Source organism: Chiloscyllium plagiosum, unplaced genomic scaffold (genome assembly GCF_037043375.1).
Source record: "Chiloscyllium plagiosum isolate Xiang-an unplaced genomic scaffold, Cpla_swu_hap1 HiC_scaffold_4, whole genome shotgun sequence".
Lineage (NCBI taxonomy): Eukaryota > Metazoa > Chordata > Chondrichthyes > Orectolobiformes > Hemiscylliidae > Chiloscyllium > Chiloscyllium plagiosum.
Window position 1 is genome coordinate 118,405,247 of NW_028270142.1, and position 26,535 is coordinate 118,431,781.

The 26,535-nt window shown below is 37.2% G+C and overlaps 1 long non-coding RNA gene across 1 annotated transcript in view; it reads right to left on the reverse strand.

Annotated features, from left to right (window-relative positions):
- Nucleotides 1-6,376: 6,376 nt before the first annotated feature.
- Nucleotides 6,377-26,535, reverse strand: part of LOC122548907 (uncharacterized) — a 48,629-nt gene continuing 28,470 nt past the window's right edge. The window contains exons 2-3 of the long non-coding RNA XR_006311363.2: nucleotides 24,830-24,885; nucleotides 6,377-7,908 (exon numbers count right to left, since the gene is read on the reverse strand). This is a non-coding gene — a long non-coding RNA (uncharacterized LOC122548907). The remainder of the gene's footprint in view (nucleotides 7,909-24,829; nucleotides 24,886-26,535) is intronic.

Here is a 26,535-nt window from a genome sequence, read left to right on the forward strand (position 1 = left end):
GCATCCAAGGAACAGGAGAATCGACGGCTTATGCCCGAAACGTCGATTCTCCTGTTCCTTGGATGCTGCCTAACCTGCTGCGCTTTTCCAGCAACACATTTTCAGCTCTTATTTCTTCAACCCTACCAACCTTGGGTTGAGAAGGTTTTAGGCTCTCCAAATATTTTCTGACCTTATTTTTCTGTCCTTATCCCTTTAACTTTCACTAAAATATAACTTTCCAATTCCATCTAAGTGAGTGCTGTAGCTCTGCTAATAAAGTGACCACACTTGTCAATCACACCATAATACAAATAGTTATTCCAGTCCAAAATATGTCAAAAGTGGAAAACTTAGGCTACAATGTACATTATCTGACATTCTATGGTTCCAATGATCTTCTAAATGTTTATGACTTCCATTAGTATATAAAGTAGAAAAGTCATGTAGCATTATAAGATTCACACTATTAATAGTACACAAATTGCTTATGTACATTCCACTGAATGAGCTGTGTTCCCAACTCCATTTATATTAACTGTACATTGGAAATATGAACGTTCCAAATTATTAAATTAGTGATCTTTAAAATTTCTCATTTTTGCTAGTGAAGTAAAAATAAATGATGTGTTTCTCATATGTAATATTTAAATTCAACTCAGATTATAAAATATCTGATCCCTAGGTTCTGTTAGGTTTGAAACCTAGACTGTGGTTTAACTATTCTAACCAAGGGCAAGGGAAGGGATCCCTGAATATCCTCAGCGTACAGAACTAAAGGAAAATTGAATAATGCTCCTGATTGGTACCTAGTAATCCTTACCATAAAGCATAAATATGTAAACATTTGAGGACAGCAATAGGCTTGTCTGTCATGACCTGTTGGTCACTGTCAATTCTTGCATGAAGAATAACTGTTTGACTGTTAATTTTCTCCAATCTCTTCATGAAGATGGTGCATGTTTTACTAGGATAGAGTTCAAGTCATCCAATATCTTGCTCAAGTTAACTGTGAACCTTCAAGTAGACTATTAGTCATTTTATAAACATGGTGATAAGATTTACGCACATTTGTAAAAATATGGATTTATTAGTGATAGGCAGCACGGCTTTGTGCAGGTAAGGTAAGGTCATGTCTCTCAAACTTCTTTCAGTTTGTTGAGAAAGTGACAAAGATAATTGACGCGGGCATGATGGTGCATGTTGTCTATATAAACTTAAGCGAGGTTCTTGGCAAGGGCCCTCATGGCAGGTTAATGCAAAAGGTGAAGTCACATGAGACCTACAGTGAGCTAGTAAGATGAATATAGAACTGACTTAGTTATAGAAGACAGAGAGTAGTGGTGGAAGGTGTTTTTCTGTGACCAGTGGTGCTCCTCAGGGATCAGTGCTGGGACCATTATTCTTTATTATATATATATATATATGATTTGGAGGCCTGCTTAAGTTTACAGATGAAACAAAATTGAGGAAGCCGTAGATAGTGAAGAGAATTACCAGAGGATACAGCAAGGTATAGACAGTTTGGAGACTTGAGTGGAAAAATAACAGCTTTTTAATCCTGAAAAATGCAAGATGATGAATTTCGGAAGACCTAATGCAGGACGGAAGTATACTGTTAATAGCAGAACCCGTAATAGCATCAACATACAGAAGGATCTAGGCGTTCAGGTCCACAGTTCCCTGAAAGTGGCAACACAAATGAATCATGTAGTCAAGAAGGCGTATAGCTTGCTTGCCTTCATTAGTTAGGGCATATAATCTAAAATTTGTCATGCCATGTTGCATCTGCCTTGAACTTTAGTTAGGTCTCATTTGGCACATTGAGTACAGTTCTGGTTGCCACACTACTAGAAAGATACAGAGGCTTTGGAGAGGGGCAGAAACAGTTTATCCGAATGTTGCCTGGTTTGGACAGTATTAGATATGAGGAGAGATTGGACAAAGTTGGTTTGTTTTCAGGTGAACGTCAAAAATGCGAGGTGCCTGACAGAAGTTTAAAAAATTATGAGAGGCATGGATGGAATAGGTAGTCAGAGTCATTTTCCCAGTGTAGAATGTTAATTACTAGGGAACACAAGCTTAAGGTAAAATGAGGTAAGTTGAAAGGAGAGGTGGGAGGCAAGTTCTTTACACAAAGGGTGAAAGTGCTTGGAATGTGCTGGAGGTGGATACAATAACAACATTAAAGAAGCATGTGGGCGGCACGGTGGCACAGTGGTTAGCACTGCTGCCTCACAGCGCCTGAGACCCGGGTTCAACTCCCGCCTCAGGCGACTGACTGTGTGGAGTTTGCACGTTCTCCCCGTGTCTGCGTGGGTTTCCTCCGGGTGCTCTGGTTTCCTCCCACAGTCCAAAAGATGTGCAGGGTCAGGTGAATTGGCCATGCTAAATTGCCCGTAGTGTTAGGTAAGGGGTAAATGTAGGGGTATGTGTGGGTTTCGGGTCGGTGTGGACTTGTTGGGCCGAAGGGCCTGTTTCTACACTGTAATGTAATCAAATCTTGACACATTTATGTATAGGCAGGGAATAGAGGAATATGTACGGTATGGAGGCAAAATGTTTTTAGTTTTGAAAGGCAAGATGTGTTGGTGTAGTCTTGGTGGGCTAAAGGGCCAATTCTGTGCTTTCCTGTTCTTTATTCTATTCCAGTGCCTGTTTTCTATAAAACATCCTGACTTGTGAAATTGTTTTCCACTGAGCTTTCTGTTTAAAACTTAAAATAGCATCAATATAAAATTACATATCTCATGATATTGCTATAAAAAGGCATATTTTGTGAAGGCTTTTTATCTTGAACCCAGTGGGATATTTCACAAGAATATGAATTCAAGGAGAAAAGCAACATTTATACTGCATGAGAAAAGTGATGTTTGGTTGGCAAGTGGACTCTGATTTTTGAAGGTATTGCCATGGAGAATATACCAATTATTGATGACTGACAGTTAATTTACAGGCTTTATTTACATTTTAAACCAGGAAGGTTGACTCTGATATATCAGTGTTGGCCACTCTGGCAAATAAAATGGCAAATGTGTGACACATACTTTGTTAAACCGCTACAGGGACAATGCATGTACATATGTCTCAATCCAATAACTCTGCATTGGCTTCTAAGTTAGGGAGCTTTGAGTGCACCCAAATATGCCACACTATGAGCCCAACTGACAATCCTAAAATGGTTATTAGCATAACTTTTTGCACACTCTGGATAATTCAGCAAATCTCATCCAATCGTAGAATCACATCTAATGTTAGAAACTGTGTTGCAAGTGTAGGCTAATTGGATGCAGTCAGTATCTTGCTTGTTGTGAACAGTCAAAGTATTTTCTGTTGGACAGGATCCACCAATCTTCGGGATGTGCAACCAAAATAACTGTCATCACACCATCATTAAATTTTTTAAACCACTGTACTCAAGTATGCGATGGGCAGAATGTCTTTGTAGTTGACAGCAGAATCACTTGTGTTGCTATTGCTAAAGCCTAAGTGACCTATTGAGGACACAGAGTTAAGGACAAGCACCGGCAAAGGTTGTAAAGATACAAATGGTAGTACAGCTCCTCATTCCAATAACAAAGCAAAAAATCATGAGGTTCTTGGGATGTGCGCATTCCAACAAAGATTCATCCCAAACTTCAGTACAGTAACTATCCTGCAAATAGACCTAGTTAAGAAAGGGAAAAAAAAAGCATGGACTGAGAAATGCCAGACAGCTTTCAAAAGCTGAAGGCCATTTTAATAAGTAAGCTTACACTTGCAGCTCTGAATTTTAATCAAGCATTTAAAGTAACCAACGACGCAAGAAACATTCCTGTCTCCTTTCAGGCAGATAAATCTGGAAAAATGACACCAATCAATTACTTCTCCAAAAAGACTACACAATGGTGTAGTCGACAGTAAAGGTAGAAACTCTCAGTTTATTACTGGCTCTCAAATACTTAGTGATACTTGTTCAAAATGGATATCGGGAGACCAACGTACACTTTCAACAGTTCAGTAACTTTTGTGGAAATGTTTAAAACTCAAGAGTGCCAGATTATTTTGTTGAAGATTGTTCTTTTAGCCCTACCATCTCAAAACTACCCACATTACTATAACCCAAATTGAACGTGTTTGCAGACTCCCTGTCCAGACGCTAAAAAGACCAGATTGAACTGAAGAGATTATATCGACCCAAAAAAAAGAGGAATGAATATGTGTACATATCTCAGATTTCAAGGTTTTCTTTTGTTGCTTTTCTTCCATTTCTCTATCAAAATTAATCTTAAGTCATGTCAATGGATCATAATGCCAGATCACCAATAAGCAAATTGAGTTTTTAATTACAAGTGTTTTTCAAATAGAGGACAAATAAAAATCTGAAATCTACATTCTGCACACCATAATTTAGTGAGTGGAAGGCTTGTGTGGATTGTCAGTGTGAAGAGAGACTCTGTAATTTCCCACCAAACAGGTGTCAAGATGACTTGAATAAGAACATGAAAAGAATAAATGCATTACAAATTGAACTGTAATATCCTATGAGTTAACTCAGACTGTGAAAATGATGGGGAAAAAAAAAGAGTATTCTGGCAGAAAACATGTTTCCCTTTTAAGAATACAGAAGAACAGGGATTAAAAGAAAGCTCTGATCTATGTGTGCTGGTGGGTGTGATGTGTACTGAGAATGTCACAACTAAACAAAACCCCTAGTCATCCCTGCACCACAGACAATATGAGAGAAAGTGGAGGTGAGGTGAGAGTGATAACCCTTGATATTAAGGCTGTATTTGACAATGTGGCATCAAAGAGCTCTAGTAAAACTGGAATCAAAGAGTATTGGGGGTTAACTCTCTGCACGGAGGAAAATGGCTATGGTTGTTGGAGATCAGTCATCTCAGCTCTGCAGGAGTTCCTCAGGGTTATGTCCTAGGCCCAACCACCCTCAGCTGCTTCATCAATGACCCATCCACATCATAAGATGAGAAGTGGGCATGTTTGCCAATGATTGCACAATGTTCAGCATCATTCACGACACCTCAGATACTAAAGCAGTCCATGTCCAAATGCAAGAAGATCTGCACAATATCCAGACTTGGGCTGACAAGTGACAAGTAACATTTGTGCCACAGAAATGCCAGGCAACAACCATCACCAATAAGAGACAATCTATCCACTGCCCCTTGACATTTAATGATGTTACCATCACTGAATCCCCTGCTATCAACATCCTGGGGGTTACTGTTGATCAGAAATTCAACTGGACTCACCACATTAATACAGTGGCTATAAGAGCAGGTCAGAAGCTAGGAATACTGTAGCGAGTAACTCACCTCTTGACTCCCTACTTGCAGGGACAGCTCCAAAAATACAAGCAGCCTGCTTGATTTTCACCACGTCCATCATCTTCCGCTACAGGCATTCAGTAGCAGTTGCATGTACTATTGGCAAAGATCCTTAGACAGCATCTTTAAAACCCATAACCACTTCCACCCAGAACAACAATGACACCACTTGCAAGATCGCCTCCAAGCCACTCACCATTCTGATTTGGAAATATGTCACTGTTCCTTCACTGGAATCACCTCTCTAGTGGCATTGTGAGTCAACCTACAGCAAAAGGACTGCAACAGTTTAAGAAGGTTGCTCACCTTCTCGAGGGCAAATTGGAACAAGCAATAAATGCTGCTCAGCCAGCAAGCCTACTTCCCACGAGTGAAGTTTTTTAAAAAAAGTCTTTTTGTCTTTTCCTGGAAGCCAAAAATCAGTTAAAATGAAACAGAACAAGGGCTTTTCAGCTGCCTTACAAAGCTGAGCATCTTGTAATCTTCTGCTCACTTACCAACACCAGTGCTGCTGGTATTACTCAATAGAGTAGCTGCAACGTCCCATCATCTACTCATCACAGAATTCAAAGACTGATCTATATATCTTCTTTCACTTTTAATCTTTCTTTGGTCTTAACACTTATTTCCAATCAACATGTATACATTTTCCAATATTTACTTTTGCATTAGAAACTAATAAACTTACTGTCTTGTTATTTAAGAAAGCCTGGTGAAACTGACTCCTTTTAAACATAAATTAATTTGGTCTGGTAGAAGGGGTGCCATTTTAAAAATTAACCTTGTTGTGACCACCAAGGGGATGAGTAAAGAAGAGGAACCAGTGTATGCTTTCTCACTGGGAGCTTGAAAATTTGAAGTCTTCTATCCTGAAATGTAGTATATTGTGGCACCTTACTCAGGGACTGGCTGTTACAGTATAATAAACTTCAGGAAATCTATCCTACTGGCTCCTTTATGATCACAGGGTACAACAATTAAGTACTCACTGAATTGGCAAGTACATATTTCAAACAAATAAAAAATCTTGCTGTCAAATGAGGAAAGGACAGAGAGTCAATTGAGCCCCCTTAGTTGTCATACCACTTTTATAATACACAGATTACAATAGCATCACATGCACTTTCATGATTTTCTACAATGTTAGAACAATATATAAATAAAAGCCAAAACTCATTAAATTCACTGTCTCCTGTTCCCTACAACTGAAGTCAGTTTCAGGGAGGTGGAGACTCAGTGCTCAGAGAAAGGCACCAAAACTGCCTGACTTCCAGAAAATGCATTACCAATAGTGCACACCAAGCATGGTTTTGGAGTTCTTTTGTTATCTCTCAGATTCCCCTGAAAAGCAGGATGATACCTTTTCAAATTTGTTTCAGGTAGACTTAGTTATTAAAAGAAAGGACCTGCAACTAATTATCATCACCTTTAGACATAACGATCACAGCCAATGGGGTATTTTCTGAATAACAATCAATGTACTGAGCAGGCAGAGGACAAGGTTTATAGATAGTACGGTGATAGCAAAATAAATTGTCACAAACAGGGAAGTAATCAGCAGATAGTCTGATATTGATAATTTAGGTGGAAACCGAATGCTCTTAGGACATAATCAAACTTTCTTTTCCTTTAAATAATTTAATGGGGTCCTCACTTATCCACTTGAGCACACAGTTTAATATCTCAATTGGATGATTACACTTCAGAATATGTGTAAAGAATGTAGGACTGCTTCAATATTGTACTTGTTTATTTGCTCAAATTCATGATGGAATACACATTTCTAAATTTGAAGCATGCAGATATGTTATCAATGTAGTATTCATTTATTTATTTATCGATTACTTTTCTAAGGGTCAAGCAATTGTGCTTGCTAGAAATAATGACCTCAAATTTGCATGTGGACCATCCTACCCATATTTTGTTGACATTATTAGAACCCTCAGAAAAAAACTGCATGACCTACCATTTTTACATTTTTCAGGGAGTTCTATCAAATTTGTTGGAAAATGCATGTGGCAATTCTGAGGATTAATTTTCTCAATGGAAATTTTGTTTGTTTTTCTACTGTAAATATCTTACTTCATTCAATCCTATTATTATCCATGTAAATTACAGCTAGCCTTTCCACTCTTTGATTTGGCTCCAACAATCAAATGTATTTTTGAGCTATATTAATAAATCGTATCTATTGCAATCAGAGATGCAGAAATGTATTCTTTATTCACTTTTGTGAGTGAACATCATTGGCAATGCCAACAATGATTGTTTTGTTTATTCATTCAAGGGATCTGGGCATCACTGATTAGACCAGAATTTATTGTCCATCCTTAACTGCTCTTGTGAAGATGATGGTAAGCTGTTTCTTGCTCTGCTGTAGTCCATGGTGTGAATGAATACATCCACATTGCAACTGGAAAGGACGTTTTCATTGACAGTGAAGAATGGTGGTATGGCTCCAAGTCAGGATGATGTGTGGCTTGCAGATGGTATTGTTTCCATGAATCTGCCATCTTTATCCTTTGGAAGTTACTGTGAAGGAATCTGGGTGAATTGCTGCAGTGCATCGTGTAGACGGTATACATTCTGTCACTGTGAATCACTGTTGGAAGAAGTGAATATTAAAGCTTTTTGCCTGGGACTAGAAGGCAGGGTATTGGAGATGGGGTGGTTTTAAAGGTGAGACTGTCAAAAGGGATTCTACTGTTCATCCTCTAAAAGCTTATGATTTCTATAGCTCTTCTACCAAAGTAAATACAGATGAGCAGAAGGACCCTGGCAAAATTTCCATTAACCAAAATCTAATTATATAACAGCACAATATATTAGCACAGAAAAAAAAAATTCTCTCAACAATGATTTTTTCCTCATTGGGGGAAATGAACATTTTATGTCAAATGATTGAACTTATTGAATACTCCTGCTTATCTCAAAAATGCAAAGCCTCTCTTCTGCAATTTAGTTCCAACTCCATTCTAAATAGCTATCTGATGTTTGATTGGACAAGATGGAAGCAGACAGTTCCCACTCTGTCATCGTTATCATTGCCTGAAATGTGGCTTTCTGCTGACTAAACATTTCCAATCAAACATCAGATAGCTATTTAGTGGGTGGCCTGAGGGAAGGAGGCCAAAGGGGCAGAATTAGAGGAGCAGAAGTCGCTCTGAAATCAATCGTTAGTAGAAGCCAATTGCAACAGAAAGGCAATGTCACGAACAAGAAATCAGTCACAGTTAGAAATATAAAAGTCCCTTGCCCTCAGATTCAGTATCAATTTTTCAGTGAAGACCCAGAAAAAATAATATTGACAAAAATATACTCAGGGGCTCCCACCTGTGCAGAAGTTTCTACTGGTACATTTAACCATGGTCCCAGTGATAGATATTTTCTTCCACCCTGGTATCACCTCACCAGTTGGTAAAACATTCAAAGTATTTTCTCACACGACATCAGAAAATACAGCCAGCAGTCCCAAATTGCAGATGATTGGGTTGTTAACAAATCTCATGGCTTGTCAAAATGGTGGCAGGCTTTTTCAATTTCCACATCCAATCACTTTTATAATTTGGAAGATTGGTGTGATGAACACCACTTTGCTGCCACAATATCATCTCATTTGACATTTTTTTAATGATGGAAGAGACTGTGTCGGTAGGTACAATGCAGCGTGTCTGCACAATCTAACTCATACACTTTATGAACACAATACTTAGAATTCTAAATCCTGCAAGGACGTGGTGGAGAGGGGAGGTATGTACTGTGTGCAGACTTGTACACTCAGTAAAGTTAACTCTATGGTGATACTACACAAAACACAATTCAAACTTCAACCACTTCCAAAACATGTACTAGAGCAACTGTGGGAAAGCTATTTAAGATTCAAGCATATAGTACTGAAACAGACAAAGGAAGACCCAAGATCTTAAATTCATTAGAAGCATTTCCATGATACTGTTTGGCTATTTCGTCATATTGGTCCAAAATTCGACTTGATCAAATCTATGTTTTGTGACATTCGTGTTGATTTTAGAGAACTTTAATACTAAGTCTTTTTATTGCTGTGACAACAGCAAAGATAACTTACTAGATTTACAAAGGCAGTTAGTGCGAATCTAATTTTCTTAAAATAGAGTTGGTCTTGATGACAACCAACACAGACTCTGCCTTTTAGAGATCCAGGCAACAGGAGCTATCGAATTAAATCCGATAGGAGTGGTTTTAATTTATGAGATTAAGTTGTCATCAGCAGTAACCCACGAAATTAATCAGTTCGAAATGTTATTAATCACAATTTGAATTTAAAAGCAAATCGTTTTTACCCCAAAAAACACGTGTATCCAAATGAAAAGGTGTCTTTTCTACAGTTCATGTCTGGACAGAAACTGGGAGATGTCTCTAAAATTTAATATTTCTCTTTAATAAAATACCAGGCAAATAAATGAATCAGCAATCCGTATCATTTTCTTCATTCAAGAATTTCATCAGCTTATGGGGTATGGGCAAAGCTGACAAGGTTAGCATTTAATGTTTATCCCTTGACTGACCTCGAGATAATGACAGTGGAGAGAGGAAGTGCAGGGGAAGAGAAAGAGAGTGAGACACTTAAATGGCATTCTGGCCAGTATCAAAGTTTTAAAGGGAGAAAAGCACTAGAAGGAACTGCAATCCCCTGAGTGTATCAGACAGTGAAGTTTAGAGAAAAATGCCTATACAAGTGTTGTGCTTTGTCTCTTCCCTTTCCAAAGATATATAAGAAAAGCAACAGTAGGCATGGTCTGAGTGTGCTAGTGATAGTAAGAAAAGATACTCACTAGACTGAGTTTGAAGACTAGTGTGGTGGAAAGTCAACTACAATTACTCACTTGCTCCCCTGCATAGCGGGTAAAGTGTTCTTCTGACTGAAAGCTAGAAGCCAGAATGTTAGGGAAAAGGAATAGCACAAAAGAATTTCAAACTGCTGAGCCAATTTCAATATGACTTCAATTAAAACATTTCAAAATTGACTGCTCAGTTATCAATGTTTTCTACTGTGATGCAAAGTGTGCGATTTATCTTAATATTGTTTAGAGCTTGGATTTGAGCTAGTGGCATGTGTTTTAATCTGAAGGAGTTTAAATGAATAACTACATTTTTGTAGGGAGGAATTTTTTAAAAATCAGAAATCGTTCTTGGAAACTAAGTTTTTTTACATTGGGATGGTTTTTATGAACAAAGTAAACAATTACACATTAGGTTTTCAATTCAGAAGCTCCAATCTTTTCTCTTGATGAGGGAAAACACACATAGCTTGAAGATGCCATTGGAGTTCAGTTTGGTAGCTTAGTGAAAATTTTGACTAAAGCTGGATGATGTGCGGAATAGTTGTTCCAGAGAAAATGGGGTAATCTAGAATGGATAGGTTTGGTTTAAATGCTTCAGATCAGCAGTATTTGTGAACATAGAACATTACAGCGCAGTACAGGCCCTTCAGCCCTCGATGTTGCGCCGCCCTGTCACCTGAAGCCCATCCCACCTACACTATTCCATGTACGTCCATATGCCTGTCCAAAGCCTTACAAAATAGGGTTAAAGCATTCAACAGCAAAGATATTATATGCTAAATTTGTATCAGGGAAAACGGTGGCATAGGAGTAATATCACTGGATTAGTAAGGTGGAACCTCAGGTCCCAATGTTCTGGTGCACAGAATCAAATTGTACCATGGCAATGGTGACATTTGTATTCAATAAACTTTGAAATTAAAAAAGCTAGTCTAATGACAACCATGTGACCATCAACAATCATTGTGAACATGTTTTGATCATTTATGTTCTTTACTGAAGAAAATCTGTTATCCTCACCTGGTCTTGCCTCATTTGTGACCTCAGAATTACAATGTGCTTGACTTTTAACTATCCTCTAAAATAGTCCAACCAGCCTCTCAATTCAAAGGCAACTGGGGATGGGTAAAATACCAGCCTTGCACCCTATCCTGGGAGAGATGTGATGATATTGCAAAGCACATGGAAATGGTTCATGAGAATGGTTCCACAAATGAGGAACTTTAGTTACAAAGTTAGACTGGAGAAGCAGGAATTGTTTTCCTTAATGAGAAGGCTGAGAGGAGATTTGATAGTGGCATTCAAAATCATGAAGGGCCTGGATACAGTAGATGTGCAAAAAACTGATTCCCCTATGAAAGGATTGGGAATAATAGTGCACAGATTTAAGGTAATTGGCAAAACCAAATATGACAAGAAGAAAAATATTTTCTCAAAGTAAATGGTTAAGGTCTGAAAGGCATTGCCCAAAAGTGAGAGAGAGGCATGTTCAACCAAAACATTCAAAAGTGAAATTATATATTACCTGAAAAAGGAAGAATACGCAGAATTACAGGGTGGGGTGGGGGGAGTGGCTGTAGATAAATTGCTCAGAGAACGAGTGCAGGGACGACATGGTCTTCCTCTATGCTGCAACACTTCTGAGATTCTAAGTATTAAGCACTTCAAAAAATGAGGTATTTAACCACTTGCAAAAATATTTGGAAGGAATTGTAGTTACAATTTAGATATGTTTTACGATTCATCAAGTGGTACTGAATTGAAGATTCTATAAGGCTATTGTCACCTATGTGGTTGCCACACACATTCAACAATGGCAGAGTTTATTGATTCGCAAATATTTTCTTTTGTATCTAAAAATACAGAGGGTTATTTACTATATCAGCTGAGCAATGACCAGTGGATTAAAAACTGTAGTTTGGTATTATTTACATAAAAGTTTTGGAATTGTGCCATTTTGGGGCCCTCCTGCATAAATTGACTTTCTCCTGGGATCTCCTTCTGATCTTAACTTCTGAAAGGCAATGTCAACAACTGAATGAAAAACAGTGCAACAGTTTCACATACTGTTTATTACTGTATGACAACAGAATACAGACAGAACATTTGAACCGCTGCTTGCAATACATACCACATCCAACTCCAAAATTACAAATTTGTTCTGGCTTTTAAAATGTATAGAAAATTTATTGAGCGTATGTAAAATACTCAAATTACACATCTGTCAAATTATAAACAAATATTGGTTCAAAGATATTTTGACAGCCTAAAACTGTATTTTTGTTCAAAATTTTATAATGAACAAGACTGAATTCATTAAAAGCAAAATCTGAAAATACTCATCAGTTATCTGTGGAAAATCACAGAAGTTGATACTTAGGGCAAGGACCTTAATCACGGAGGAAATTTTAAAAAAACGTTTTGTCTCCAGTAGACTTTGGCACCTCAAATGGACAGTAACATTTTAGCAAGTGGACAAATTGACTGAACCAAAAATTAAAATTTTGTCTGGTTGCACACATAATTTTATAAATTGAAGTTAATCTAGACCAAGTCACATTTTTAAAACATCAATGATAGTTGTAACCATATCTCCATCATTATGCTGCCTAGCAGAACACTTGTTAGTTTGATTAAGAAAAGGTCTGTTGACCCAAATTAAATCATCATTACAATCCTTCTGGGAAGTATAACTTTCTGTAACAGTGCAAAACCCATTAGCTGATAAATAGGTCATGGGTGCATCTTGAGTACTGACAGTGTGCATTTTAATAATACACTTTGTGCTTATTTGCAGAAAATAATCATGCTAACTTTAACTGGGTAAACTGTCAGTAATCTGATAGAACTTGTGTTGTTTGTGGATAGATGGATTAAAATTTGTTTGGGATCCTATGCCAAAAGGAATTCGAAAAATTATTCCATTTACTGTGGGACAAGATCCCTTCACTGGAAATACTATAAACGCTTGAAAGAGAAAAACTAACTTTTAATTGCCAATGATAATAAGGAATTTAAGAAGAGTTCCTGTTGTTTGTTATTCATTTGCTCAGAATTTTAAAACGTATGAAGGTCTATATTCTTAGAATAAAAAAAATTCATGTACAGAGACTGCTATTCAACCCATCAAGTCTGCACCAGGAACTTAATTAGCTTATGTACTGAAATTCAACACTGCCAATTTTCTGCTTGCTATTTTTACTTATCATCATACTTGTGCTATTACAGTAAAATTAGACATTTATTTAAAAAGTATCAATACAGCTAAGTGCAAAATTTATAATTAAAATATCATAGTTGTTCATTGTAACTTGTGAAAATTGGATGTGTAAGGCAGTTTGTCAGGTTGGTTTCCTATGTGGAGATGCAGAAATTTTGGTTCAAACCTTTGGTCCTCAAGAGACTATAAACAAATATTACAGAACACATCCCGGAGATAATTAAATTTAAACCAGAAATAGTGGAAGTTGAGCTCTAGTTGTCACGGCTTAGTGGTTAGCACTGCTGCCTTGCAGCAGCAGAGACCCAGGTTTATTCCACCGTTGGGTGACTGCACGAAGTTTGCACGTTCTCAGTGTCTGCATTGGTTTCCTCCAGGTGCTCTGATTTCCTTCCACAATCCGAAGATGTGCTGGTTAGATGGATTAGACATGCTAAATTGTCCATAGTGTCCAGGGATGTGCAGGCTAGGTGGGTTTGTCATGTGAAATGCAGGGTTACAGGAAAGGGTTGGGGCATGGGTTTGAGTGGGATGTTCTTCGGAGGGATTATGTGGACTCGATGGACCAAATGGCCTGCTTCCCTAACGTAAGGATTCTATTACTTGGTCTTTTGCTTTTCTTACTTCCACTTTGTCTGCTCTCAAAAATAGTGCTACTTGCTGGCACATAGAATACAGAAGCCCTTCAATAGCTAACTCTAGTTTTTAAAACAGGTAAAAAAAATCATGTCGTAGAAGATTATTGACTATGATGGGATTAAGAGAAAAAAGATTCTCAATGTCAAGCAGAAGGACAACATAAAAAGTCATTCAGCCCATGCCAGTTCTCTGAATAAATCTGTGCTGCTCAATTCCTATTGTCCAAGGAGTTTATTTTCCTGTCAGTAGATAATTGGGATTTAGGATCTGACCAATTTCTCCTATCCTCTCTCCAACCCCACTAGTCACCAGATCTAAAGCCTCCATGGCCAATTCTATCATGCTAGCTCACGCAGAGACCAATTAAATTAGTATAAATCATTGTTAAATCTGGGGGCCATTCTGGTCTGTACGGCTCAGTAACACGTAAAAATTTAATGTCATCAAAATGGTATTTTCACTAGGATATAAAGGTACCATTTTCTTAAAAAGCATATAACTGATATTAAAATTAACCTCCAGCTTTCAGGAAATAACCTTTTTGAAGTGATGTTTTGAAGACGTGAAAAATATTTCAGCTTATTTTTACTTCCAGATATCACACTGGTTCCAAAGTAATGTCAGTTCTGCACATTAGAAGACCTCGTCAGGACATGCTGGTGAACTCGAGAGAATGGAGTTACTCTCTCACTATCAAATTCAACTGTGTTATTCTGTTTTGCATAAAGCAATGCAATTCTTGTTGAAATGATCAGATAATATAAGCAGTGCACTTCAATTAAAAGCCAAGCAAGTTAGCACTTGTTCCAATCAAATCATTCTTGGGAACATGTGAGACTGAGCCTTGCTATTTTGCAAAAGCTTCTCTGTCCAAGTAGCAAAACACCTTTTGTTTTTCCTGTTAATTCATTGTAGCTGGCTGGTTTTAAATTTTTATGAATAAAGCTTTTTTTTAAACATATAATAGCTCCATATAAAGGCTAACAATAAAAGAATTGAGGATTAATAACCACATTTGAAATTGACTATACTTCAGATAGAGTCCTAGAGTCAGTCATACAGCACAGAAACAGATCCATCGGTCTAACTTGCCCATGCTGACCAAGTTTCCCATAGTGAGGCATGACAGAAAAAAATTCCTTAATAGTAAAATATTTTCAGTCCAATGATACCCAAATAGCCCAAATATTATGAATTCAGGAACTCTTGTCCATACAGCTCAATATTTTCTAAATACTTCCCTTAACTTCTCCAGATCCATGTAAATTAGAAAAAATCAACCAAACATCCTTCACAAATCTTCTCCAAAGGCATTCTTCATTTTGGAGAGTTGCTGTTCTACGCCAGTTAGAGTAAACAACCTTCTCTCAGCCTCTTTCTCATTACAGCTGAGTGTAGGATGTTTACAGTGCCTGGAGCTCAGTTATACATGGTCAAGCTCTCACTGGTACTGAAATGGACAGGAACTAGAACATTAACTTTTTGTGAGCAGAAGTGATTAGTTTCTTTAATAAACATACAAAGCCACTCATGATTGTAAAGCTCGCCTGATTTACATGTGCCATCTATATAGTCTAAAGAAAAGACACATACCATAGATGCTGGGAACCTTAAATTAGAAAATACTTGAAATATTCAGGTCTGCTACACTGGTGCAGGCAGAAACAGTTTCTTTTTAGTAAAATTCAAACTTAAGTGTTAATTTTGTGGTGTTGCATGGAGGGCTTCTTGCCGCAAGCTCTACTGATTGTTTCACACAATTTTCTACACCTTGCCTCATTTTGTATGCACCGTGTTTCTATGATGCCTCACTCGTACTATTGTGCACTCTGCAATGGTGAAAGTACTTACCACTGATAAGGAGTCTCTGGGATTACTGGCACCGATGACATATTTAAAGCTCAGCTGTCTACCCAGCCAAGCACTGCAAACCAGGTGTATATCACAGGGGAATGAGAAAAACAACTTGAGGATACATAGGCTGCAGGGTCACCAAGTGGAACATGAAATGCTGTTTTTCCAGATTACGCTGATGCCTTCGTAACTCAATATCGAACTCAATAATATTAGGGCTTGAGCACCTTCTCCAATCCTTTACCCCAATGTCCACACAACAGGCTTTGACATCATATGGGCTACTACCACAACCATTCCATTGTCAGCTACCAATGGGCCCAATTAGCAGCTATTGATTCTCCTAGGCTGACTTTTACCCTTTTGTCTGTTCAACTGTTGTTCTCTTGCTCTGGGCTCCACCTTTCATTTACTCCTGCCCAGTCTCCAGCTTCAGCATATATACATTCTTTTCTTATCGACAATTAGTTCTGAAGAAGGGTCACTGGATGTGAAACATTAACTCTCTTTTCGCTCCACAGATGCTGCCAGACCTGCTGAGTTTTACCAGCAGTTTGTATTCCACACAGTTGTATTTCACTTACAGGGTACTATAATTAAAGATATCACTCTGCACTGTAAAAAATGCATGATTAACGCAATTGTCCCTTGAAAGACCGCATTACTAAAAATGTTTAAAAAAAACTCCATCCATACCACAATGTTTTCAGCCATTTCTCTTTTACATTTATAACTTCTGTATGGATAGAAGGCAATGCAGATCACACATTTAGAAAAATCAGTGGACTTGAAATGAGAACTCTGATTTCTCTCCACAGATACTGTCAGATCTACTGAGTTTCTCCAGCAATTTCTGTTCTTCTTTGGGTCTGATCTCCAGCATCTGCATTTCTTTACTTTGCTCCCTTTAGACAAGGCTATCTAGTAGATGCACACAATGTGTTTGCCATACAAGATGCTGGCACTTGATACTGGTGATAAATTGATGTAGCATAGTACATACCACAACACATTCATAACCTTCACTGACTATGGCTAACAATACTGTCACCTAACTTTGTGTCTGTGCTAACATGCAAGGCAAGACAGGATGGCGAGCCTGTAGTTCTAATTTAGGCAGCAAAATGCAAAAAAGGCACAGATACTGTGAGCATCGAAATGCAAAGTGAGTGAAAGTTAAGATAGCTGATAAGGGGTTGTCTCAACTGACCTTTGGCTATGAAGACTATCTTTACATTAAATTGCAGGGAGTCAGAAAGGTGAGAGTATCTGCACACTTCACCTGGTTGCCTAACCTCATAACCCCTACTCCCTCAGACAAACAATGGGTAGGAGCATTAAATCTCACCCCTTATCGATTTCCTTCTCAAAATCAAAGTCATACAGCTTGGAAACAGACCCTTCAATCCAACTTGCCCTTGCTCTACAGTTACTGTTAGATAAAGTATTTTTGGCATTTCCTTTTTTATGTAATACATTTAAAAGATCCTTTACAGATAAAGGACACATTTCATGGATTATTACTTGAGGTCTTTGGATTATCGGTTTATAATATCAGCATGCTACAGTACCTGTGAACTATTTATCACAAGTAATTAAGACGACGACATTGCAGCATTATTTAGAAAAGAGATAGATAAGTAATATTGAAAGAATAAATATAGAAGAATGCAGACAGAAAGTAAATAAACAGGATTACAGGAGATAATTAGGCACGAAGATCAGTACTAGCAAATTCAAATCAGCAGAGAAACATCTTGTGTTTGGTTCTACCATTTTCTCAGACAGCACCAGTTCCTCGAGCAATCACAATAATGGTAATAATATGTATTAAAAAAATCTATGTGTTGCAAAATGCTACACCATGGATGACCATTTAGCCATCATAACTGTGGCAGCTGTTTGGTACAGCTATCCAAGTTGTCCCCAATTCCCCATTGTCTTCTTAGCACTGTATTCCCTTCTAAATGTTAATCCAATGTACTTTTCAAATTTATTTTTAAATTTGTTCCCATCTACCTTTAAGACAGTGGATGATCAGGAATGATGACAACTTGTTGTATTTAAAAACATGCCTCTGGTTCATTTGCCATGACCTAATTGAGTCCTTGGTTTCCAGCCTTCCATTTCTGGAAAGGTTTCTCCTCAGCTTTGCCATCAAGATGAAACCCTTTGTTTTCTTGACTCTGAAGGACTTTAGCTTTTTAAAAATTTCTTTTTATTTGTTCATAGAATATGAATGTTGCTGGCTAGGCCAGCATTCCTGCACAATCCTAACTGTCAGAATGGCATCAACCACTTTGTTGTGGATCTGGAGTTGCATGTAGGTCAGACCAGGCAAGGGTGGCAGATTTCCTTTCCCAAAGAATATTAGTGAACCAGGTGAGCTTTTATGACAAACAGTGGTTACTTGATCACCAATAGATTTTTTTTTAGAAACATTATTCCAGATTTTTATCAAATTCAAATTTAACATCGTGATAGGATTCCAACCCATCTCCTCAGGGGTTCTGGATTACTATTCTGGCGTCATTACTTCCAAGTCACCACCTCCCCTAGCTTCTGGAAATACTTCCCTTTAAAATTGATTTTGACTCTTATTCTTCCTATCAAATACATTACTTCACACTCAAGACCATAAGACGACAAGTAGGAATTTGGCCCAACCAGATCATGGCAGATCAGATAATCATCAACTTCACTTTTTCATATTATCCCATAAACCTGGATTCCTTTAACGATTAGAAATCTGTCTACTATAATTCACTGCAAAATTTAATTTGGCATGTCATCCCATTTCACCAGATTAAGATTTCCTGAAGTCAGTTACTACCCTCCTCATTGTCTATGAACTACTTAGTTCCAAATTTTGTACAAACTTTGAAATTATGCCTTGCATATACAAGTCCTGAGCAGAAGTCCCCAAACCAACTTCTATAAACACCTCTGCACATATCTCTCCAGACTGAATAATGACTATTCAGCACTATTCACTGCTTTCTGACCATACACTCGTTTTGCGTCCACACACGGTCATTGTCTTTTTAATCCCAAGGGCTTTAATTTTACAATTAGTTATCTGTCAAATGCCTTTTGAAAGTCCCCATAAATAAAATCAACTGCATTACCCTAATTAATCTCTCAGGGACTTCAAACCTCTAACAAATCTGGTTGGATTTCATGGTCCATACTTTTCTAAATGCCAATTCATTTTACATATTATCCTCTCAAAGATTTTCCTTTAATAACAGTAGGTTGATTTGGCCTATCACTAGATTTAGGTTCCATCCATTTTTAAAGCAGGGTTATAATATTGGCAATCCTCCAGTCCTCTGAAATTACTCCCAAATCCAAAGAAAATTGTAAGATTGTGGCTAGAACTTCTACAATGTCTACCTTTACTTTTCTCAGTAATCAAGGATGCAGCCCATCAGGATAAGATGGCTTTTCAATTTTGAAAATACATAAATTTTTAAAGTGATCTCTTCTTTATTCTCATCATAGCTAGTATGACCTTTCCTTATCCCTACACTGATGCCATCTTATTCTCTTTTGGTGACAGATGCAAAGCACCAACTTAAAATATACCTTCTACATATGCATTATTTACTTTTTGATCATAAATAAGCTCTCTCTTCAGCTTAGAGAATATTTTAAATCCATTTTTACATATTATTAAATCCACGTGTTCAGTCATGTTATGAAACATTTATGGGAGGTAGGTTTTGAACCTGCATCTTCAGGCCCAGAGGTAGGGGTACCTTTATAACCCCTGTTCTCATAGTTTTGCTTATTTCCTTTTAAAACTCTGTACTTTATATATTCAGTTGGGGCTCTTTAGTCTATTCTGAACTTTAACATTTTCATAAGTTTACTTTGTCTCTTATTGTTACCTCATTCATCTTCCAGGGAGGCCTGAGCTTGCATTCATGTCCATTCACTCAACTGGAACTGCATCTACTCTGAAGCAGTCATTGTTCAATTACAAGTTTATCCAGCAACTTATTCCAACATACCTGAACCAGATAATTTATTACTCATTGATGTTAACTCTCTGATAGAGAAGAATTTTAGCTTAATTTTACTTTTTTTCATTTTCATTAACTATTACAATCCTAATATGAATATTTTTCCTCAAAATTCTTCCACCAAAACATGACATTTACTCCACTTCATTTTCCAGAATCAGCACTGCTTCCATCCATCATGATCCAGAATATTCTCTTGTAAATCTTTCAGTAATTCCTCCCTTTTTGTCCTTTCCATTGACTTTAAGTCAATACTAGGATATTTGAGGTCTCCTTTTATTCTTAGTCTAAAGTCTTATAAAATTCTTTAATTTGATTCCTCTATCATCTTCCCATTATTCAGTTGTCTATAATAATTACACAATAGTACAATAGCTCGTCTATTGTTCTTTAATTCATATCAAATAAATTCAATTATATTACTCCCTTCAATCAAATCTTTTTTCAATATTGTAACCCATTCTTTTATCCTCTCTCTCTCTCTCTCTCTCTCTCTCTCTCTCCAATTTCCCCAGAGTATCATGTTGCAAGTATTAGGTTCCCAATCTTACCACCTTTGAATAAACCATTAGTTATTATTTCAGAAACTGCAACGCAGTTCTGTTTCTCCATCAAAAATGAACTTTAAAACAATGCTCATGTTAAACTCATCAATTTCAAGACATAGAAAGGCACATTTGAAGGGTACTCACGACTGAATCGTTACCATGTTGGGATTGAAAGGATACACCATTCAGCTGACAGCTGTGTTTAAATTTAAAACTGTTGCAGCTTGGATGAGTACCAAACACTTTCCTGCCTGACAATGATATCATGGAAAAATGAACAACTGAATCCAAAATCAAGAGAGGCACAATACTATCTAATACAAAAGTTATGAAGCTTGCAACCAATCTCTATCGCAACCTCACATCAAATGAGCAACCAGTTGAAAATCGAACAGGTGGGGAAAACAGTAGTGATAATTTCTGAAATCCACCTGACTGAACTAGAAGAACATGGAACAGACAGCAAGCCAAATCTTTGATTCTTGGGTGTTCTTACTGCCATTCTGTTCTTGTCAATGTTGCAAGGATGATTCGTAGTTACTTAACTATTGAAGGCAATAGTTGAACACTTTATTGCATAAAGGTCACCTCAATTCAGTCCAGACGAGATAAATTTCAAAATCTGTCAGCTTAGCTTCCTCACCAGTTAGGCCAAAACATCAGAACATTCTAACATTTTATTTTAGATTATATGAAAAGAATTGTGAATGTATCCTGAAGTAACTTTTTAAAGGTAGTTATTAATTATGTACAAGTGAGTTAAAAATTAAAAAAGGAGAAGATCAAGCAACTCCAACCATTTTGAAGAATCTGTTTAGATGTAGCCGGTGGTCGCAAACATCTGACTGAAAGCTGGAGAGATATTTACAGCTTCCAGTCGGGGATGTTTACAGCAACAGACCACAACTGCATTTTGACCAGAGATCCAACATGAAAATGTATTGTCACCAATATTTCTGTAAAGCAGAACAATAATGTATGCAATATTTATGCTGTACCTGTTTGAACAACATTCTGCTGTACAATTATTAACGTGTCTCCTTGGTGTCAGATTTGGTCAGTTGCCACCATGATATTCAATATGACAACTCTGATGTAGCTTGATGACACTGTTGGTCAATCATTACTGAGTGTCAAATTGCCAAGTTAAATTTGTACTGTTTTCTCTTTTGTCAGTTCAGAAGTGTCATCATCCACTTGAAAGGTTAATTTTCTCTACAAAGATTTTTTCTACAGCCTGAGCTGTTGAGTATTTCCAACGTATGCTTTTATTTTAATCTTGTCACCAGAGGAGTATTTGCTAAAAGTAGGTTGCATTATATCATTTCAGAAAAGAGAATCAGAGCACAAAACAGTGTCAGACACAAAGGTACTAAAATATGCAACATTAGCTGTGGGTAACACATTAACATATGAGTTAGGAGTAAGCTTGAGATGGTATTAACCAAAATCATGGCTGATCATTTGCTCCAAATTCCATACTTTCATCTATTACCGATAACCTGTGATGCTCTTGACCAACAAGAATCTATTTACCTCCACTTTAATATTCAATGACTCTACCTTTACTGCCTTCAGAGGTAGAGTACTAAAGTCAGACAACCATAAAAGATAGTCCTCTCATCTGTGTCCTGAAAGTGTGCTTTAAATTTTTTTTTTGAAAAGTGCCACAAGTTATGGACTCACCCACAAAGGAGACATGTTTTCCAAATCCATCTTATCACGTCCATTCAGTGTCTTATAAACTTCAGTCAACTCAACCCTTACTCTTCTATATGTCCATGTAAACAAGGGCAGCCGGTCCAATTTTTTCTCCAAGACATGTTCATTTTGGGTATCAATCTAGTAAACCTCCTCTAAATCATATTCACAGCCTTGCTTAAATAAGGAGACCAAACCTCCACCAGTATGAGAGCCATGGTCTCATTGATTTCCTGCATAACAGGAGCTTGAATACTAACTTTTATGTTCAATGGATGGCATTCCATTAACTTTCACAATTAGTTGGTGTGCCTACATATTAAATTTTTACACCTTATGCATTAGAACAACTAGATCCCTTTGCACTCAAAAAAATCTGCAATTGCTCATGAATTTGCTATTGAACCTTAAGTTTCTTCTACAATATGTAAAAATCCAATTTTTTAAAAAAAGTAATATTTGCACTTCTCATCCACACGCTACAAAAATCAAAAAAAATGCCCACTTATTCTTAGTTTGTAGGCAACACAGAAGAATATCACTAAATGAGGCAAATGGGAGTCATGGAGAACACAAAAAAGTCCTAACAATGCATGGCAGCTAATCAGTCTAACTTATTTTATTTAACTTCCATTCTGTAACCTAACATTATGATTAAGAATCACACTTTGTAAAATCTCTTTTGGTCTTTGAGAAAGTACAGGTTCAACCTATAAATTCAAGTACCTAACTAGCTTCCAGAAAGAGAGAGAAAAAAAGTAAAATTATCAATTTAAAATTGATTTTTCTTTTCTTATGGAGTCAGACACCTCCAGCACAGAAAAGTACCCTTTGGCCCAAACTGGTCCATGCCAACCAAAATGTCCATTCACGCTAACACCATTTCCCTGCACTCAGCCCATATTCTTTACTATCCACGTATTTGTCCAAATGCCTTTTAAATGTTGTTAATGTACCTGCACCAACCACTTCTGCTGGTGGCTCATTCCATATGCACACCACTCTCTATGTAAAAAGGTTGACCCTCAGGTTCCCTTTTATTCTTTCCCCTGTAACCTTAAACTGATTCCTGTGGTCCTTGATTCTCCGACCCTGGGAAAAAGACTGAATGCATTCACCCAACCATGCCTCTCGATCTTATAAGGCCCCCCTCTCAGTTGCCTACACTCTAAAGAAAAAAAGCCCTTGCTTGTCCAACCTTTTCCTATAATTCATACCATTAAGCCCAGGCAATATCTTTGTAAATTTCTTCGGCACTCTTTCCAGTTTAATAACATTCTTTCTATAACAAAGTGACCAAAACTGAACAGAATTCTCCAAGTGCAGCCTCACCAGTGTATAACTGCAACATAAGTTCCCAACTTCGATACTCAATGCCCTGACTGAAGGCCAGTGAGCGAAAAGCTGCCTTCATTGTCCAGTCTACCTGTGTCTCCACTTTCAGAGAACTCCAAGATCCCCCTGTTCCAGTAGATTCCTTAAGCTCCAGCCATTCACCATGAAACTCCTACTTTGATTTGACTTTCCAAAATGCAAGACCTCACACTTATCTATATTAAACTCCATTTGCCATATTGCATCTCACTTCCTCAGCTGGTTAAGATCCTGCTGCAATTTCTGACTGTCCACAATACCATCTATTTTAGTGTCATCAGCAGACTTGCCTTTTACAACATGCCTTGTACATTCTTATCCAAATCATTAATATAGATAAACAAACAGTAATGGGCCCAGCACTGACCTCTGAGGCACTACACTAGTCACAGGCCTCCAGCATTGTTACACTATTACCCTCCACTTCCTACCATCAAGCCAATTTTGTATCCGATGTGCCAGCTTGCCCTGTATTCCATGCAATCTAAACATTCCAAAACAGTCTACCATGTGGAACCTAAGAGTGATAGAGATGTAAAACTCAGATGTACAGCTCCTTTGGTTCAACTCGTCCAAGCTGACCAGATATCTTAAATTAATCTAGTTCCTTTTGCCACCATTTGGCCCATATCCCTCTAATGCCTTCTTATTCATACATCCATCCAGATGCCTTTTAGATGTTGTAATTGTACCAGCCTCCACCACTTCCTCTGGCAGCTCATTGCATACATGCACCACTCTGCGTGAAAATGGTGCCCCTTAGGTCCCTTTTAAATCTTTCCCTTCTCACCTTAAACCTTTGCACTCTAGTTTTAGACTCCCCTATCTAGGGGAGAAGACTTCGTCCATTTACCATACCCATGCCTCTCATGGTTTTATAAACCCCAATAAGGGCATCCCTCAGCCTCCAATGATCCAGGGAAAATAGCCCCAGCCTATTCAGCCTCTCCCTATAGCTCAAACTCTCTAACACTGGCAACATCTTTGTAAATCTTTTGTTCAGGAACTTATAATTATCAAGAAAACATAAGGGACTGATTTCCATACAAGCAGAACAAGCATTCTTGGTGCACCTGCACATCATATGTTTTTCAGGTCTAAATAAGCAGGCCACAAAATCAATTTTACATTCATACAGCAAAAAGTCCTAGCTCTCTAAACCCACCATGGTAACAAACACTATTTATGTTAGAATTTAATCTTCAAACTCAATTTTATTCTAAAACTGGTGGTGTTGAAAGCAGCATGGACATGGTTCAAAAATAAAACCAGTTATTCAGCCATAAAATCTACTTGCATATTAAATGAGTTATAACTTATCCTGTTATTTGCTACTTACCATTTTTAACCAAACCAGAAGATTATACTCATTATTCAGCATCAATTCAAAATTCTCTGAAAAGAAGAACAATTTTCAGTGAATGGCTGTAATGAGGCAGTTTTGTTAATATGCAAAACAGTAATATATTGAGAGTTTTTGTTCTGATTATTGTACTGTGGTAAAGACAAAAACTAGATTCAAATCATGTGAAGAACATACAAACTTTTAATCTATTAGAACAAATAACATAGCTGAGCTAAAATTTTTTTCTGGAGTTGCAGTAAAATAAATTCAGTGTGCAAACCTCAATTTAAAATAAGTTGTCTTTGTTTCATTTCTCTATCCTCCAATCTACTCATTCAAAAATTACATGCGTTTTTAATCCCTCTCCATGTTTTAATTTTCTCCATGATCTGTAAATGTTTAATTCTAACCCAAATCGCTCCCCATTACCTCAATTAATGTTCTGTTTTAACCTCTTTCACCTCTATTAGTTGAATATTTCATGCTCATGATTATGAAGCTTATCTATATCCTTTAGCAAAAGCAAAATCACCTCAATCATTGGTTGTCAACATAATTACTGAATTACCAAGCATTCAAAATGACTGTTTCTCTGGCTACAAGTGTTGCCAGGTCTGCTAAGCATTTCTAGCATTTTCGGTTTTTACTGTATGTAGAGAAGCATTGTTCCTTGAAATACAGTCAGACAATCTCGGGAAGCTTTTGCTTATCACTTCTAAGTCAGCCAATCCTGAAGCATATGGGTGATCAATAGTCATGCAAAACTACCATGCAAATACCAATTCTAAATTGAGAAGAGATGATTTATATCCATGACTCCAAGATACAACTTACACTCAACTTGTTAATAAAATTGAATAAATAAATCATGTAGAATACAACAGATATGCAACAGAAAAAAAATCTCAAAGTTGCTGCTCCTTACCTTCAAGCTTCCTTAAGAAGTTTTAAGAAGATTTGGCATCAACACCTCCCTTCCTCTATTTTCCAAAATTTACATAACATTAAAAAAGTCTCTTTTTCCCCACTGTCAAAGGCCAAATATATTTTTACTCTGCGGCCAACTTTACACTTGCAAATAGATATAGAATTGAAACATCAAAAATTAAGTCATTGTACTACCTTCCCCTATAACTAAAAAAAAGACATTTTATGCAAACAATGAGGAAATTGCTTAAGTAAAAAAATGCATCTACACTTGCAGAAAAAAAATCATTTCTTAAAAAATTGTTCCTGGTTCCTCTAGAAATTATAGAAAACTATATCATTTTGTTCTCAAATGCATTGATTTTAAGACAATTTTAAGACAACATAAAAATGGTGAGAAAGAAAAACACCAGCCACCAACTTACTCAGACAGCAACTTGGAAAGGAAAAAAAATCAGCTTCTAACTGCAATTAAATGAATCCGGAAGTTAAACATTTTCCTGTAGTTATTTGTGATTATCTCCTTTTCTGGCCTTTAATTGCTATCCCAATTTATCACCACAAATTGTTCATGCCAGTATACCACGAGACCTGGCATAATCAGCTACATAGCATAATATTATTGTTTGAAAAGCAAAAAGATGATGGTAGAATGGCATTGTCAATAGACTAGTAATTCAGACACTGAGGCTAATACTCTAGGGACATGGGCTCAAATCTCACCATGGCAGCTTTTGCTTGAAATAATGAAAGTGGTGAGACTTTTGAAACAT